The 16,063-nt window shown below is 37.3% G+C and overlaps 1 protein-coding gene across 3 annotated transcripts in view; it reads right to left on the bottom strand.

Moving 5' to 3' along the window:
• The window catches only part of tmem131l (transmembrane 131 like), a 69,214-nt gene that overhangs the window by 42,024 nt on the left and 11,127 nt on the right, over positions 1-16,063 (bottom strand). The gene's annotated exons all lie outside the window — the stretch shown is intronic.

The following is a 16,063-nucleotide window of genomic DNA, read 5'->3' on the forward strand; positions in this document are numbered from 1 at the left end:
ACAATCAAAGAACACCAACACGTTTCGTGTGCTTCAGCCACTGCAACTTCAACCGAACAAAACCAAATGAATAAAACAAATGCTACAAAATCACAAAGTTTGGGACTTTAGGAAACTAAGTAGTTGTGAAAACAGGCTTAGTAAGTTCAAATTCCATCAAAAGTGAAATAACTTTGAAAGACAAACACATTCAGGACTGACAACACTGTGAGTTACTTTAATGTTTTATACTACATTTATATTAATTTACATCATTTCATTGTCTGATCAGATGAACCGAACTAGCCAACTATCTCAGTATATCTGATTAATGAACCCAGCTTCTTCTAAATGCCATACAACAGCAAAAACGCCAGCCAAACAGATGTTTCTCATTGTGTAAACCTTCTATGCCATTTTAATATTGTCAGTACTTAAAAAACAATGAGCAATTAACTGTAAGGTTCATTACAAAATCTGTCACAATAACAACTATATTGCCCACCCCTTGTTTAAAGCGATGCTGACACTACTATCAGACAACAAACACCAAACAAAGCAAAAGCAGACAAACCAAAAGTGGCTCTAGCAGCTCTAAAAGCTTCCAAATGATCAAATCCCAGAATCAAATGAAGTGGAAGTTAAATGGAGGATTATCAAGTTCATTGCACAAGGCAAGACTTCTTTCTTTCTTTTTTCTGAGTTTAAGCTCTAAGTGAAACCTATCCAATAGGAAGGACTTCTATCGGAGAAGCTTGATTCAGGCTTACTAAAATATAAAATCCAGCTGTACAGAAAACCCCAGGTCCTTAACTCAGAATATGGCGATGTCTATGCATGTTATAATGGAGTGAGATCTTTGCCGGAACACATTTGAGAACACCTGGAGGGCAAAAGTGATTAAGAAGCACCTCAGACAGGATCCACCCTCAGCTCGATGACTGACGAGTGAAAACAGAAGTAAAAGTTCACTTTTGCTTTCAGAGAGAACCTGCCAGTGTTGGCCCAGTATGTTCAATCAAAACAAGCTGAAGATTTAATCTGACTTATGTTTGTACACTTTCCCACACTTTGACAAATAATGTTCTCTGTGACTTTCTGAAGAATAAAAATGAATTTTGACTGGAATGGAAGAGGGGGGGGGGGTAGATAAATAAATAAACAAACAATCACACTGACTTTTCTTTATGTTCTACACATGCGTTTTCTACATGTGAGAATGTTTGCTGCTGGTCTGAAGAGAATGCAGAAAGCTCATTTCCGCTCTGCACTCAAAAACAGGAAACGGCGGGTAATTTAAATAATGCAGAAATGGTGCAGAAGCTGTCACCGTTTATATATGCTTAAAATCAAAGCATGTATATACACACACCCCCATATGTATTTATTACACACACAGTGAGGTCCAAAGTCTTGGTAAATTGCTTCCGTTTCGCATCTCCATCTCATTTATTTGTTTATTTATTTTTATTACGAATGATTTCAGCATAATTTGAATGACAAGTCAAATCTTTGACATTTTAAACCAGATTTAAGAATCTCAGTATTTCCCATGTCCTTCTTTTGCTTTATTGACGGGCTGCACTGGAGCTGACATGGACTATAAGTTTATAAGCTACAGCTGTTCAATTATATTTCTACGGAGAAGTGGACCTTTATTTACTTTTTCTTCATCTTTGTTGTCCAGCTACTATCATACTTTAACACTGATTTGTTAACCTTGGCTATAATCACCTGGCACTTGCCTCAAGTAAACCCAGTTCCTTTCTTTCAAGGAGCCACAGATATGTTTGCTGAGCCACTGGTGAGTCCAGCATACAGGTGACATTTCTTTACCTATGTGGAGAAGTTTGTATTTGTTTTTATAGAATAGAATAAGTTATGTCACATTCGAAACATTGATTTGTCTGCACAACACAGACAAAGATTGAAGAAAACAAAAGACTGATACCAACATCTGATACCCAATGATATTGTGTGAAGCTAGCCTAGTGTATGCTACCATGCTGATGAACAATCGCCTAAAGCTGAAAGAGTGAAAGAGGGTCTGCTCAGAGTGGTGGTCGGACATAAAGCCATTGGTCACTTTAAAACATTCCCACCAGAAATGCACTGAGATTTTAGCCCATTTTTAAACACTGCAAACACAAATCACAGCCACTTCCCCAACATGAGTGGAGACACATAGGCTAGCAAAATGGAGGCTAAAATGCTGACATATGCTACCAAAGTCTGTACATGCCAATTCTGCTCTGTTTGACTGACTATAACAGCTACATATAAATGGTAATACAGTGATTCCTTAAACTGTCTTTGTAAAACAGGATGTTGCAACACTCTACTATAGTGTATATTTCAGTTAAAAGCAGCTAGATTTTAATGATTTAACTGTTAAGGTAAACTGCACTTATTTACACTAACAGCTACTTCACTCTATATATGTAATTCAGAATGGTGTCGTACTCTCTCTCACACACACACACACACACACACACACACACACACACACTTCCTTAGCCGCTTCTCCCTGAGGATCGCAGGGGGGTGCTGGAGCCTATCCCAGTGGTCATTAGGCGGAAGGCAGACTATCAGCGAGTACTAAAAATATGCACTTGCATGGTTTGAACCTTGTACCTCCAGTGCAAACTTCAGACATCAAATTTTGTTTTGTCTGATTGACTACATTTGAAGGGAAAACTGGGTAACTCTGATTTTTGGCTGAAGAATAAAGACATTTTGGTTTAGCTAAACCAGCGGTTGGAGAATGTTTGCTTGAGGTAAGGCAGAGCAGCAGTTTGCATACAGTCTCCATGGTCACTGGTGTCCACCCAACACAGCAGTGAGTAAAAATGTGGTGTCAATTTGTCACAACACAAATGCCAGAAACACGCAGATAAACACCAGCAACGGTCAGAAATTAGACTCCAGCATTGGACAAACCACAGACAAGAGAAGATACAAGCAGTGCAACTGGACTGCTGTGCTGCATTTAACGATTCTTTCTATACTCAATCGATCAATGATTATACAATATCAAGTAATCTAACCCTTCTTCAGGGTAATCCCTTGGCTCAGGTGTGAGTGATTATCTGGCACAGGTGAGCTTGATTACCCTGCCCATGTGAGAGTGATTACAATGGTAGGTGTGCTAGGAGCTGGAATGGGACTGGGTGAAGCACCCTAAGAACCAGCTTAGACATTTTTGAATCATTAGAACACAAATCAATTTATAATGTAACCTTTAGCTATGACAAAATACATTTGAACTCAACAGCAGCAACAGAGTAGATCCACAGATGTGTCTCTGCACTGGAAAAGCGTGAGGGAGGTGGTTCTGAGGGAATGTGAAAGAGAGAGTAAGTGCAGTGCTGCTGCTATTTGTGGGTTTGGCACAGAGCAGAAAGGCATGAGAGGACGTAACACAGCAGGAGGTGTGAGAGAGAGAGCGTGAGAGCGAGCGAGAGAGAGAGAGAGAGAGAGAAATGAAGGGGCAGCTTACAATTGGCAACCAATAAACCGCAATTAAAAGAAAACTAAGGTCTTACAAATGTGTATAGATAGAACAGACAGACAGGTAGATAGATGGGTAAGGTCATGGGGATGTATATTGGTATTGTGATAAATCACATCATAAATGCTTTTCTAAGCATATCATGGATTTTGTCAGTACTCACTGTTCAGCTGCATGATGTTTACAAAGGAAGCATCTTTAGTCCAATTAACTGGATTTAGTGTACTGTATGCAAATGCTTTTGTCTTGCATTTACATTTACATTTATGGCATTTGGCTGACGCTCTTGTCCAGAGCGACTTACAATTTGATCATTTTACACAGGTAGGCCAACGCGGTGTTAGGAGTCTTGTCCAAGGATTCTTATTGGTATAGTGTAGGGTGTTTACCCAGGTGGGGATTGAACCCCAGTCTATAGTGTAGAAGGCAGAGGTGTTACCCACTACACTACACCAACCTCTTGCAGTGCATATACGTTCTAAAGGTTGTAATCATTGGGGTTTATTTTGTTAGAGGACGAGGCAGCAGGAGCTGACCAAACTCTACTGGAGATGTAAGAAAATCAATAGCTTAGATCTTGGCCTCTGAACCAAAAAACAATCTAACCAGAAAGCAAGCATGTCAGTACAGCCCTTATACATAGATCAGTGCCTAGGAAATATCTGATTTTACCATCACTTTAAAGCATGCTGGATGGGATAAAGTTAACGTGTGGGTTGTAGATCTGAGCTTGCTTTACTGTATTGTTCACTGCAGGCAAACTCCAAATCGTGCAGGAAGAACATAACAGGTAGATATTAGCTCTTGGCTTTATTTAGCTGCAGCTGTTGCACAGCACACAAAAAGAGTTTACACTTCACTGTAACAGAGCACAATCTTGCAGCCAGAGTTTCACTCCAGATCAGCTCAGCATTAATGTTATCACACTTCAACAACTGTGCAAGTATGCAAAAGTGTGAACACCCCATGTCAAATTTGTTATTGGTGATTTTCTAAGTGAAAATAACAAACCTATAGAAAACACACTTCTGCAAATTTTAATGCACAATTACTTTTTATTGCCATGGATGTGTGTTATTTTCATTTGTTTTCTCAAGATATTGTGATATTCATATCATGGCAAAACAAGTGCTGGTTTCTAGAGATCTCAAGTTATTATTATCATTATCAAGACACACACACACACACACACACACACACACACACACACACACATATTACATATACATCTCACTGCTGTCAGAACAAGACCTTTTTGTCATTTTTCTGTTTTTGACAATCTAAAGAAATGCCTGTTGGCCTTCACATTGTATGTAAAGTTCAGGATGAATGGACCAAAAGAAACGGCCAAAAATTACGTAGAAATAAGTCTGGCTCCATAGACTTACATTAAATGTAGTTTTTTTCCTTCTCATGTAGTGTTATCATTTTGGATATATATATATATATATATATATGTATGTATATGTGTGTGTGTGTGTGTGTGTGTGTGTGTGTGTTATTTCACTTAGAAAATCAACAACACGTGTTGGAACACCATCACACCAGAGGCAAAAGGCCTGGTGTAAATGAGGGTGGGGTTAACATAAAAATGAGATACAAACAGTGCTATTACTACTGCAGGAGGAAGCTCACAGTGTTCTCTTGAGAAACGATCAGATTGCCTTAATTATGACGTCCCACGCTCACACTTCCTCTTTGTGAAATCACTTCCTGTGAAGAGGAAGCTAACCTGAGGTTTGCTGGGTGGTGGGTGTACATGGGCTGCTTATGCATAACAGCAGTGAAGACGCTGAAGCACTCACATAATGAAAGTGTTGTTCCGGTAAAGGCAAACTTTACAGGAAGCGTTCGAACGTTCAGCGTTTAGCCATTTCTACATCTTAAAAGCAAAACCAACCAACATGTGCCTGAAGTTCAGCATTCACAATGTATTTAGAGCGATAAACAAATCAAATGTACTAAATTTTCCCAACATTTCAACTGTAGTGGATCAGAAAAAGAACTTTTGCTGTGTGAAGTTTGCTTATTTTGTTTTTCCACTGGAGTCACAAGGTTAATGTAGCCAAAAAGTAACGACATTATGACAACCACATGTCATAACCATCATATTTGCTATAAACTCTTACATCCTTTCTTTTGCTTTTTCTTTTTCCCCTCCAAGCTCCACTTGTTTTAATGTGTGGTTTGATGTACCAAGAACGCCATTATTCATGTTTGCATGACTATTAGATTAAAACAGGCTATTTTTCTTACTGTACCTTTTATAATGAAATATGAACATAACCTCTCATATGACTGTCAGGAGTTTTGTGATTCAATAGCAGTCCAGGCTGAAGCACTCCTTATAACTTCAGTGTGAAATAGGCTGGACTAAAATCTTATAGGCAGGTATATGTAAATGTACTGGTTTTTGTGACATCACAGAAATGGCTAATTCAAAAGCTAATTCAGACTAGGTAGGACTTTAAAAACACTACATCAAACTATGCGGTTATATGCTTTCTGACACAGGGACTCTAACTAGGAACTACTAGTCCATCAGATATTTACAACTTATTCTTAAATCAAGCCGGCAAATAGTGTTTTCCCCATTTTTCTGCAGCTAAATATTTAAATAACTGGTTATCCAACAAAAGCTCATGACCAATGACTATGATGTTAAAAGCAGAAACAGTATGTTGCACGCAAGAGGAAACCTTCAAACGAAAACCTGACAGCACACTGTAATTCTGCTATAAAAAATTTAGCCATATATTCTAACTGAGACTGATCAATCAGCCTTTGTGGATGTATTCAGGACACAGCGGGAGATACAGGAGGTCAGAATAAAAGGAATGATCAAACAAGCCAACTGAGAATACAATAAAATTCACTTGCACTAACTTCACTCACGTTCAGCAGGAACAATAATGCTTTCACAATAAGAGTTGCATATTATACTACTATTAAAATGTAAGCTTACTTGATTTAATTCAACACAAATATATATATATTAAACACACATACTGCTCCTACTACTCCTCCTCCTCCTCCTCCTACAACTACAACAACTTATACAACATTTGACAACTGCTAATAAAATTGACTAAGATGCGATTAAATGTTACGTAGTTCAAATTCACAAATCCCCACCCCATAAATTAGCACTATGCTAACACTGATTGCACAAATATTTTTGGCCATTCTAGATTAAACATAGTTATGTGATGCTTATAAAATACTATAGCTATGCTAATGTTTTTTGCTTTGGTAACAACAATTGTGATAAGTGTAGACTGGGGTTCAATCCCCACCGGGGCAAACACCCTACACTATACCAATAAGAGGCCTTGGGCAAGACTCCCAACACCGCCTTGGCCTACCTATGTAAAATGATCAAATTGTAAGTCGCTCTGGATAAGAGCATCAACCAAATGCCATAAATGTAAATGTAAATGTAAACACCGTGCCTTCACAAGCCTTTACATGAACATCATTTGTTTATATCTGTGATTAATCTAGCCTACCACGTTTTGCCAATGCAAATGCCAAAAGCCTTTCAAACACAACTACACTACAGGTCAGACTTGTCAGAACACTTCTTGTTTTTTTTTTTTCCAAGATTTCAAGGGGAAAAAAAAAAAAAAAGATTTTTTGTGCTCTCAGGCTTGGACCACACCATATGAGAAAATCTGGACCCCAATGTATACCAGATTTTTCTCATTTTCACACACATAAAAAGAAAAATGATACTATGATAAAATGAGCTAAACCTATGGCAGCTGGTTTTGTCAGCAGTTTTGCAGTGCCCTGGGTTTTAGTATACTAAAGATGATCAGCTAAGCAACAAAAAAAACGCTAAGAGGAAGTAATAGGTTTCTAGGCTATGAGAGGAGGCAAGCGGTAGTGAAATCTGTAAGACTGGTCAGATTCCCGGCACGTTTCTGGCAGTATGAGGTTACAGTGAGCAGCAACAGATTAGCACAGTTGGGCTTTTTCCTCTCTGTATTAGCTCAGGCTAACAGCTCATGACAGCTCGTGTTCACTCTTATGTAACAGCTGTTCTGGCAGTTGACACCACATACACTGCCACACCCACTTTCCCTCATCAACACGCAGCAAACAGGGTCAAAGTTCAAACAATGACTGGGGTCCTGCCTCATATCATACATACTAGCAGTCATACGTCTCAACGTGTCACCGACAGAAGTTTCTTTGACTATTTTCCACATTTTAAAATAAGATATTCTTTTTTTTAAAAAAGGAACACACATTTAATTACACAGTGACCAACATGGTTAAACAATTTAAACTACTTTTTATTTTGGGATTATTTATTTAGCTCCTGTGCTCTGATGCAGTTTTGCACTCTTGCCATTCTCTCAAAGAGCTTCACAGCATGACTGAAGAACAAATGCATACACAACAACGCTGTTGCTTATCAGTACTTGCTGGGGGAATTAGAAAAATGCATTTAAGCACAAGCCTTCAGGTCAAAATGCCATAGAGATCAGGAAAGACTGCATTTTCAGTGAGATATGACCATCTGTAGCATCATGTATGCTCAAATGCATTGTGATTATGCTTATACTCAATATAATGTACACAAACTGTTTGTCCAAAATGATTTTTTTTAATATATTTTTGGGTCATGCAGAACGTATTGCATTTTCCTCTATCTGTATTTCACATGACCATGTGATCCAAAGGAGACATTCAAGTGTTATCAAGCCCATTAACTGATAAGATTAATTGGCTTTCTTTTATTTATTTTTTTTTTTTGGATTATCAACACTGTCGCTAATTTCGTTTTGAACCCCATTTCATGATGGGAACACCAAAAATATACAGATGATCAAATGAGTAGAATATGATGGTTTTGCTCATATTTGTGCTTAACTTCTCTTTTATAAATGTTTCTCCTGAATGTGTGCATGTTGACAAAGCTGTGAATAAGAAGGCAGAGATAAAGCAACTTTAGCATTAGCTGACTAGTTATTCTAGTTGAAGTTGAGTCCAGATATAATATATAACAGAACAATATATTATTGGCACGTCGTCCCCTGAGGAGAAAATCAGCATCCAACAAGGCACTAGCTAGCCCTGTCAGCTCATCAGCTCATCTGAAGAGGCAGCTTCTGTTATTCATTCAACACAGAAACCTAAAACCTCAGCTGTTTTTGAAAATGAAGGCATGTTCATCTGCATGCTGCTATATGTTAGTGGAACACCAGAGAGGTCACCTAAAAAGGTAAGCCCACAGCCCTACATTGTTTCCAGTGCATTTTTGGCTGTGTTTTTCTTCCTCCACATTTAACTAGATATCTGGCCATGCACTCACTTGGACAGTTGAATAACAAACTTCGCTTGAATGCCCACTTCCAGTTTTTTGTCCTCGTGAAGATATTTACCTAATCATTTCACAAAACACATCAGTCATTTTGTAAAGCAGTTTTCATTTTCAGAGAGGAGTGAGCTTGACGAGGGCTACAAGCTATTCTTCCAGCTTTTCTGCAAGGTTGCGAATGCAATAAATCAATTAAATATGGATATTTAAGCAACCCAGCATCACAACATCTAACTCTAAAATACTTTGTAAACAGAGGTGCAAAAAGTATGTCATCAAATATCGGTCATATCTAAACACCAGTTTAAAGGCTGATAATACATTTTCAATACTGATATGATTCATTGTAAACAAAATTAAAATGCTTTTGCCAAATTCAGTTCAGCTCCTTTTAAAGCCATTGCTTGGGCACAATCTACTGAAATAACTGCATTTCATGCATTCAGTCTTGTTCAATGAATGAGGTACTGAAAAATTGTATACTTTTTGAATATTGTATCAAAGTTGGAAATTCCAGTATCGTATCTACGAATCCATTACCCTACACTGAAAAAAATGCATATCTTTACAATGTAAACATACTTCATACTGCTTATCACCATGAAACTAAAGGTTTAAAGCTGCACTTCAACTCTTAATGCACTAATATGCCCAGAAGACATGGCATAATGGATTTCAAGCTGGTGTAAAAATATCCAACATGGTTATAAATGGAGTTGGTGGTTTTCCTCAGAACGCTGCAACACTGAAGAGAGGATGACTCACTGCACTGAATAGAATGTGTGTTTTAAAATGTAGGGCTCAGGGCAGAGAGTGCAGTCCAGAGAGAGGGATACATTTACTTCCATGATCAGTACATTTCTGTGGGTTAAAGATGCAAAAGATGCAAAAAATAAAAAAAATAAAAAAAATTTATCCCACTTATCCCAAATGTAGTTGATCAGTCAAGACATGTTTGGTGTCTAAAGATGGCTTCATTAGTTTTAGCACTGGAGCTATGAACTTAATACAGCTTACAAGTGACGGAATTAGCACCAGTTAGCGATTAGCATGGTGCTAACCGCATGACGAATCCTCACACATTTAATGCAAACTGTGTTAAGTAGTTCAGTAATCTCTAATAGTCTTAAGCGGTTTCTGACACTGTACGACACTTATCTATACACATACATAAACAGGCTGCTACTGTTTCAGCTATGCTAATGTACTTTAGTCTTTGCTTATAGAGAATAATGTCATACAATGTCTATCAGAGATCATCCAACATTATTTGAGGAGGGTATGTGACAATTTAGTCATGCTAACTGGTGAGATATAAGCTTCCGCTACTTGTTGGCTACATTAGCCTCATAGCTCTATGGCTAAAACAGCAAACTACAGAGCACACAAACAACATGTCTTGGCTGATTAAATTCATTTGGGTAAGGGTGAACTGTAAAATTGATTTTTGGCCAAATGTTGCTTTTAAAAGTCTATTAAAAGCAGTGTATGTCCAAGAGTGGTGGTTTATTTGGCCTCAGTGCTGTGACGTCTGAATTCCTCAAGTCCATTCCCAGAGCGCTGCTCACGCTGGGCAAACATTACAGTCTGAACAATCTGCTGTGTTTATAGAGCCCACCGGTGGGCTTCAGCGAAAGAGAGATAAGGGGGGCAGAGTTGCTGAAATTTCTCGTGTACTAAACTAAACATGCAACTTCCAATTTAATTTCACAGGTCTGTTTACCTACAGAGAGGCATATATGCACTGGACTGTATCTTGGGTGCATATGTCTCTGTATAAACACAAACATGCATACACACACATGTACATACATACACACACGTGTACACACACACACACACACACACGCACGTGTACACACACACACACACGCGCGCGCGCACATGTACATACACACACGTGTACATACACACACACACACACACGTGTACACACGTACACACACACAAACACGTATACACACACATGTACATACATACACACACACACGTACACACATACACACACACACACACACACGTACACACACGTGTATACACACACACGCACGTGTACATACACACACACGCACGTGTACATACACACACACACACGTGTACACACACACACACACACGTGTACACACACAGTGTTATATTTTTCGTCTAACTCTTTCAAACTGATCTAGAGTTTCTAAGTGAAATTCATTAATAGTGCACATCAGCAGAACAGCAGTGCAGCAGAACCATGCACTACTGCTGGCTGAATGCCATCACTGTGACTCATCCAGTAAATTTTACTTGAGTCGTTTGAGATAATAGGTTCTTTTAGCGTGAACATCAATATTGTTACACTTTTCTAGCTATGCAATAGTTATTTAGTGAGTTAATGTTAGCTAGCTGACATGAATGTGTCATATCTAACGTTGTTATGAGCTTTTTCCAGACAGAGGAAAAATCAGCTCATACAGTAAAGTTAGCTAGCTAACTTATGTTTCCATTAACATATGCACAAATTCATAAAACAACCACTTCTGAAACCAAAACTATGTACAAGAATGTGACATAACTTTGCAGTTTATTCCGTTTGAACTGTAAGAGAAATAGTAAGCAGCGGTGTGGTGTTACTCAGCCAAGCACTAACCAATCTCAACCACAGACCCAATATGAAGTCTACAGGGCTTCCAAGCCAACAATGAAAGCTTTCACAGGAAACCTGTCTGCAATCTTTTACTGGATTTCTACTAAAATTTCTTGTTTTCATTAAGAACAATCCTTGTAGAGGCTAATGAACATATAGGCATTATGGGCTCATTCTTTGTGTACATTTGTCCACGGAGACTGAGTATGTGTGTGTGTGTGTGTCTGTGTATACAATGCACTAATCAAATTACATTAATCAAATTACATCATCAGCCTAACAATCTGAATGAACATTATTTTCAAAGTCTTTTAATATGGCACAGTCCCTGTTTTGCTTTAATGACCGCTTACAAAAGATTCTGATGAGTAAATTAAATGCACCTTGACTTAAAAATGTGACCAAATGACATGGCCAGTGCCACTTATCTGAGTGTATGTGAACAGTCAGAGAGAATTTTTAAATTTCAAAGTTCATACACTATGTAAGCATATATAGTCTTACAAGCATGAGCGTTAAACTAGGGTTACTGTGTCATTGTGCTGGTCACTGATGTGTGTGCTGCTGATCAGTGTTTAGCAGCCAGTACTGCTAAAGTGCTAACCGCAGTAAGTAGACCATCTGCTGCTGAGAGATAGCAGAAGGGTCTGAGAGCTGAAGAGAGCGAGACAGACAGGGGAGGGGATGTGGGGAAAGTACAACTAAAGTGAAAGTAACGATTCTGCTGGTTTCTGTGAGCTAGATAACGGTTAGTGCATGTATGCATGGCTGCACAGTGGGGGTGGGTGGGTCCTTCATGTTACAACACTGAGGGGCTTTTAGTTAGCACGTCCACAAATGACTTAACACAAAAGTGTGAGAGGAACAGACAAGAAAGAGAGACACGTTTTTCATAAGAGGCTGCAGCACGCAGCTCTTTATACAAATAGCATTAGCTACACTGACAGTGCTGTGCTACCATCTAAGCTACTTTAGGTATGAATAATGCTAAAAAAAAAAGGAGCAGTAATGCAACAGCCTTTGTTTTTGAGCTCGACAGCCTGGAGTTAATGTAACTCATGCAGTTACAAGTCATGGTAGCTTTTACATTATGTCCTTAGCAAAGTACAAACATGCAGATAGCATGATGCTAACTGGTGGAGTACAAGCTTCCATTTGAATTCATGTTTATGAATTTCTGCTTTATTACTGTTATAATGTTCATTCGCTCCGATTCACTCGCTTGTTTAATTCATATAGATTTCTCATTTAGAAGTTACTTCATACTTAATACATTTAAAGGTTTGTTCACTTAGTAAATGATTCATATTGATGTGCTATATTTAGATGTTTATTGACACTGATTTATTCCATTTAGAGATTTATTTACATTCATGTACTAGATTTAGATACTCATATTTATTCTATTTAGACGCCCATATTTATATTTATTATTTATATTTTCCTTTTGGAAGTTGATTCGTATTAATTTAATACATTTAGAAAATTATTAATATTTCATTTCTTCTGTGTAAAAGTTGCATTTATTTTCTTCGTTTAAAATTGGACTTTTATTCATTTATTGGATTTAGAATAAAGAAATACATACAAGTTTCTCAAGAGGCATTTCAGAATTTCATTTGGGAATGGTTTAGAATTCTAAATGAATCCTGCAAACGTCAGTCCCTCGTCGTTTGTTCAAAAAAAGTGCTTCCATCATATTTTTTCCCTCTTTTATCAATGGACAAAATGCAAAAAGTTTTATGAATTTTTTTTTTTTTTTTTTTTACAATTTCTGGCTTTTCCATTCAGGTTTTTACAATGACATCTTCAAAATGCGCACAGAAGAGGTAGACGGAAAACCCTGTATCGAAATATACAGTACGGTGTGCCCATTTGAGGTGAGGTAGAGCCAGAGCATATCAGAGAGAAAGTCCACACAGTGCTCATGGTTCCATTAGCTGACGTTACCCAGCAGCAGCTGTGACAGCTTTCTACTAACTAGAGAGAAAAAGAGACAAAGAAAGAGAACTAAACTACACAGCAGAAATGTTTCTCCATCACGTGCTACACTACCCTAAAATGTGATGTCTTGTGATGCCAGATGTTTGCTGTATTACATACACACACACATATATATATATATATATATATATATATATATATATATATATATATATATATATATTTATATGTATACACACACACACACACAAATATATATGCATACAAAAATATATGTATGCATATAAAAATATATATACATACACACACACAGCAGAAATCTGGCATTACAATCACAATATTTATAACATTTATATTTGTATAATTTAACTTATTACTGTTATACCCCTCTGCTTAACTACTTTATGATCCAAGCATTTGTTCAATGTTCTAGAAATACTGAACACACCTACCATCATGTTGCCGATTTCTAATAATGGTCCAATAACAAAACACTAAAACTGTTTTGTCTTTTAGTTCATTTATTTTTTGCAGTAACCGTGTTGATGTAAGATATTAAGTTCATGCAGAAATGATGTACACATTAGAATCAAGTACACAACCGAAGACGTGTGAGCTGAGAAGCACCACAGCAAACTGTGGACAGACCCACTCAGACCCAACTCGTCCACTCAATCCGTCTCTCTCTCTTACCAACACCTACTCACTCTCTCTTCTCTTTTCTCCATTTCTCTCTAGAAACTCCTCCTTAGTCTCCTTTCTCTTTTTCTGTTTCTCTTCCTTCTCTCTGAATCGCTCTTTTCTTCCTCTCACTCTCCGATCTGTTCTTTCATTTTCTCCTCTCCCCTCTATTTCTTCAATCCCTTTCCCCTCTTTCTGCTTTTTTCCGATTTTTCCTTCTCTCATGCTCTCATTTTTTTTGCTCTATTGCTCCCTTTTCTCTCTCAGCCTCTCACTGTCCCGCTCTCTCTTCCTTTCCTCTTTCCATCTCCTCCTCCTTTCTTTTCTGTCTCTCTCTTCCTCTCCTCTCGTTTTTCTCTCACTCTCTTGTTCCTCTGAGAGAACACAGCACACCTGTAAAACATTTTTTCAGCCAAACTTGGTATTAAATGTTTTTTTTTTCACTGCTGAGTTCCACTACACTCATCTGTTCTCACATTCTTTTCACCTCTCCGGTTCTAGCACGGCCTCCTGCTCCAGACCAATAAAGCACTGAAGACCATCTCAGTACAAACACATCAATATCATCAATTAGCTGCAAACAAAAATGACAAATTGTTAATTTATTAATGCTAAATTATGAACCATGCTAAAGATAACATTAGCGTCATCAATGCTGAACCATTTATTTTAATAATGGGAACATTATAAGTTCTAATTTATTAATTTCATTAATTATAACATTCTTTTTATCAATGCTAATTTATTAGTTTCTGCTAACATGTATTAATGCCAAATTCTTAATCGTATTAACACTAAATTAACTGTGTCATCATCATACTTACATATGCTTATTTACTTAAATATGATGTCATTGCATTTTATTTATCTTAACATTAAATATTCTAGCTTATTATCTATATTATAACTTTGTTAATCCTAACTTTTCAACTCTGCTAAGTAATAGAGCCATTAACTATTAATGCTGACTTATTACTGCTCATTCAAGTTTTTGTTGCTCAATTAATGGGCTTATTAATTTCTTTCAAACGTAGACAGTATGATAAACATGGGAAATAATTAAATTAATAGTATCATCCAACACAAGGCTGATGTTTAACCATTCCACATTTAGGATTTGTATACTTTTTAAAAAGTGGAATTCCATAAATATTTCATGGTGCAAAATCAAATTTCCAAGCCAAACATTTAGCATAGTCCTGGGTGATGTATCATCTATACCAGTGTCCCATGACACTGACGAACCTTTTCTGTTTTAGTGCTATTTTTAGTGATATATTTGATAGATAAGGACCACTGAAATGTGTGCCCTTCTTGGTAGCTTATATTCAACTCCTTTGCTTAAATTCCACAAAAATAAGAAACTTACTTAATGTTAAACTTCAATATCACCTGATAGCATGATACTGTAATATGTTGGAAAATACCATGACCTTAAATTTTATTGCCAATCAATTATTTAACATATAGACAAATGTTATTAGTGAAAAAAGACCCACACTGTCTAAATATTACTCAATATTTAAATATTATTAGCTAGTAAGTCGAAATGCAGTTTAATGGAATGACTAAGTGAAACTGAAATTGGACCCATGTATGGATGTCAACACTAATTATTAGAGAACAGATCTGTCGAGATATTTTTGTTCTGACTCCTCGGTCATTCCATACTCTTACGTGCAAACAAATCTATCAGTTTCGTTTGCAAAGAACGGTTTAGCGTATTTTCAAAGCACATAACACAGACACATTGTGTCTGTAAGCAAATCATGATTAGGTGGAATGCAACGTTCTCAATTTCATTCCTTTTAGCTCAAAATCAAACAAGTTAAGAATAACAAAGACATTTGTTTAGCCAGGGAAATGAGTTATCTAACTGGAGTTCTGAAGGATCAGTTTTACATGGTGTGGGAAGGTGATGTATTTATTAGGTGGCCGAAGTTTCTCAGGGATTTTAGTCCCGTCCAATTCTGTGATGACTCGCCATTTCTTAATGTAT

This window comes from Pygocentrus nattereri, chromosome 22 (genome assembly GCF_015220715.1).
Source record: "Pygocentrus nattereri isolate fPygNat1 chromosome 22, fPygNat1.pri, whole genome shotgun sequence".
NCBI classification, from domain to species: domain Eukaryota; kingdom Metazoa; phylum Chordata; class Actinopteri; order Characiformes; family Serrasalmidae; genus Pygocentrus; species Pygocentrus nattereri.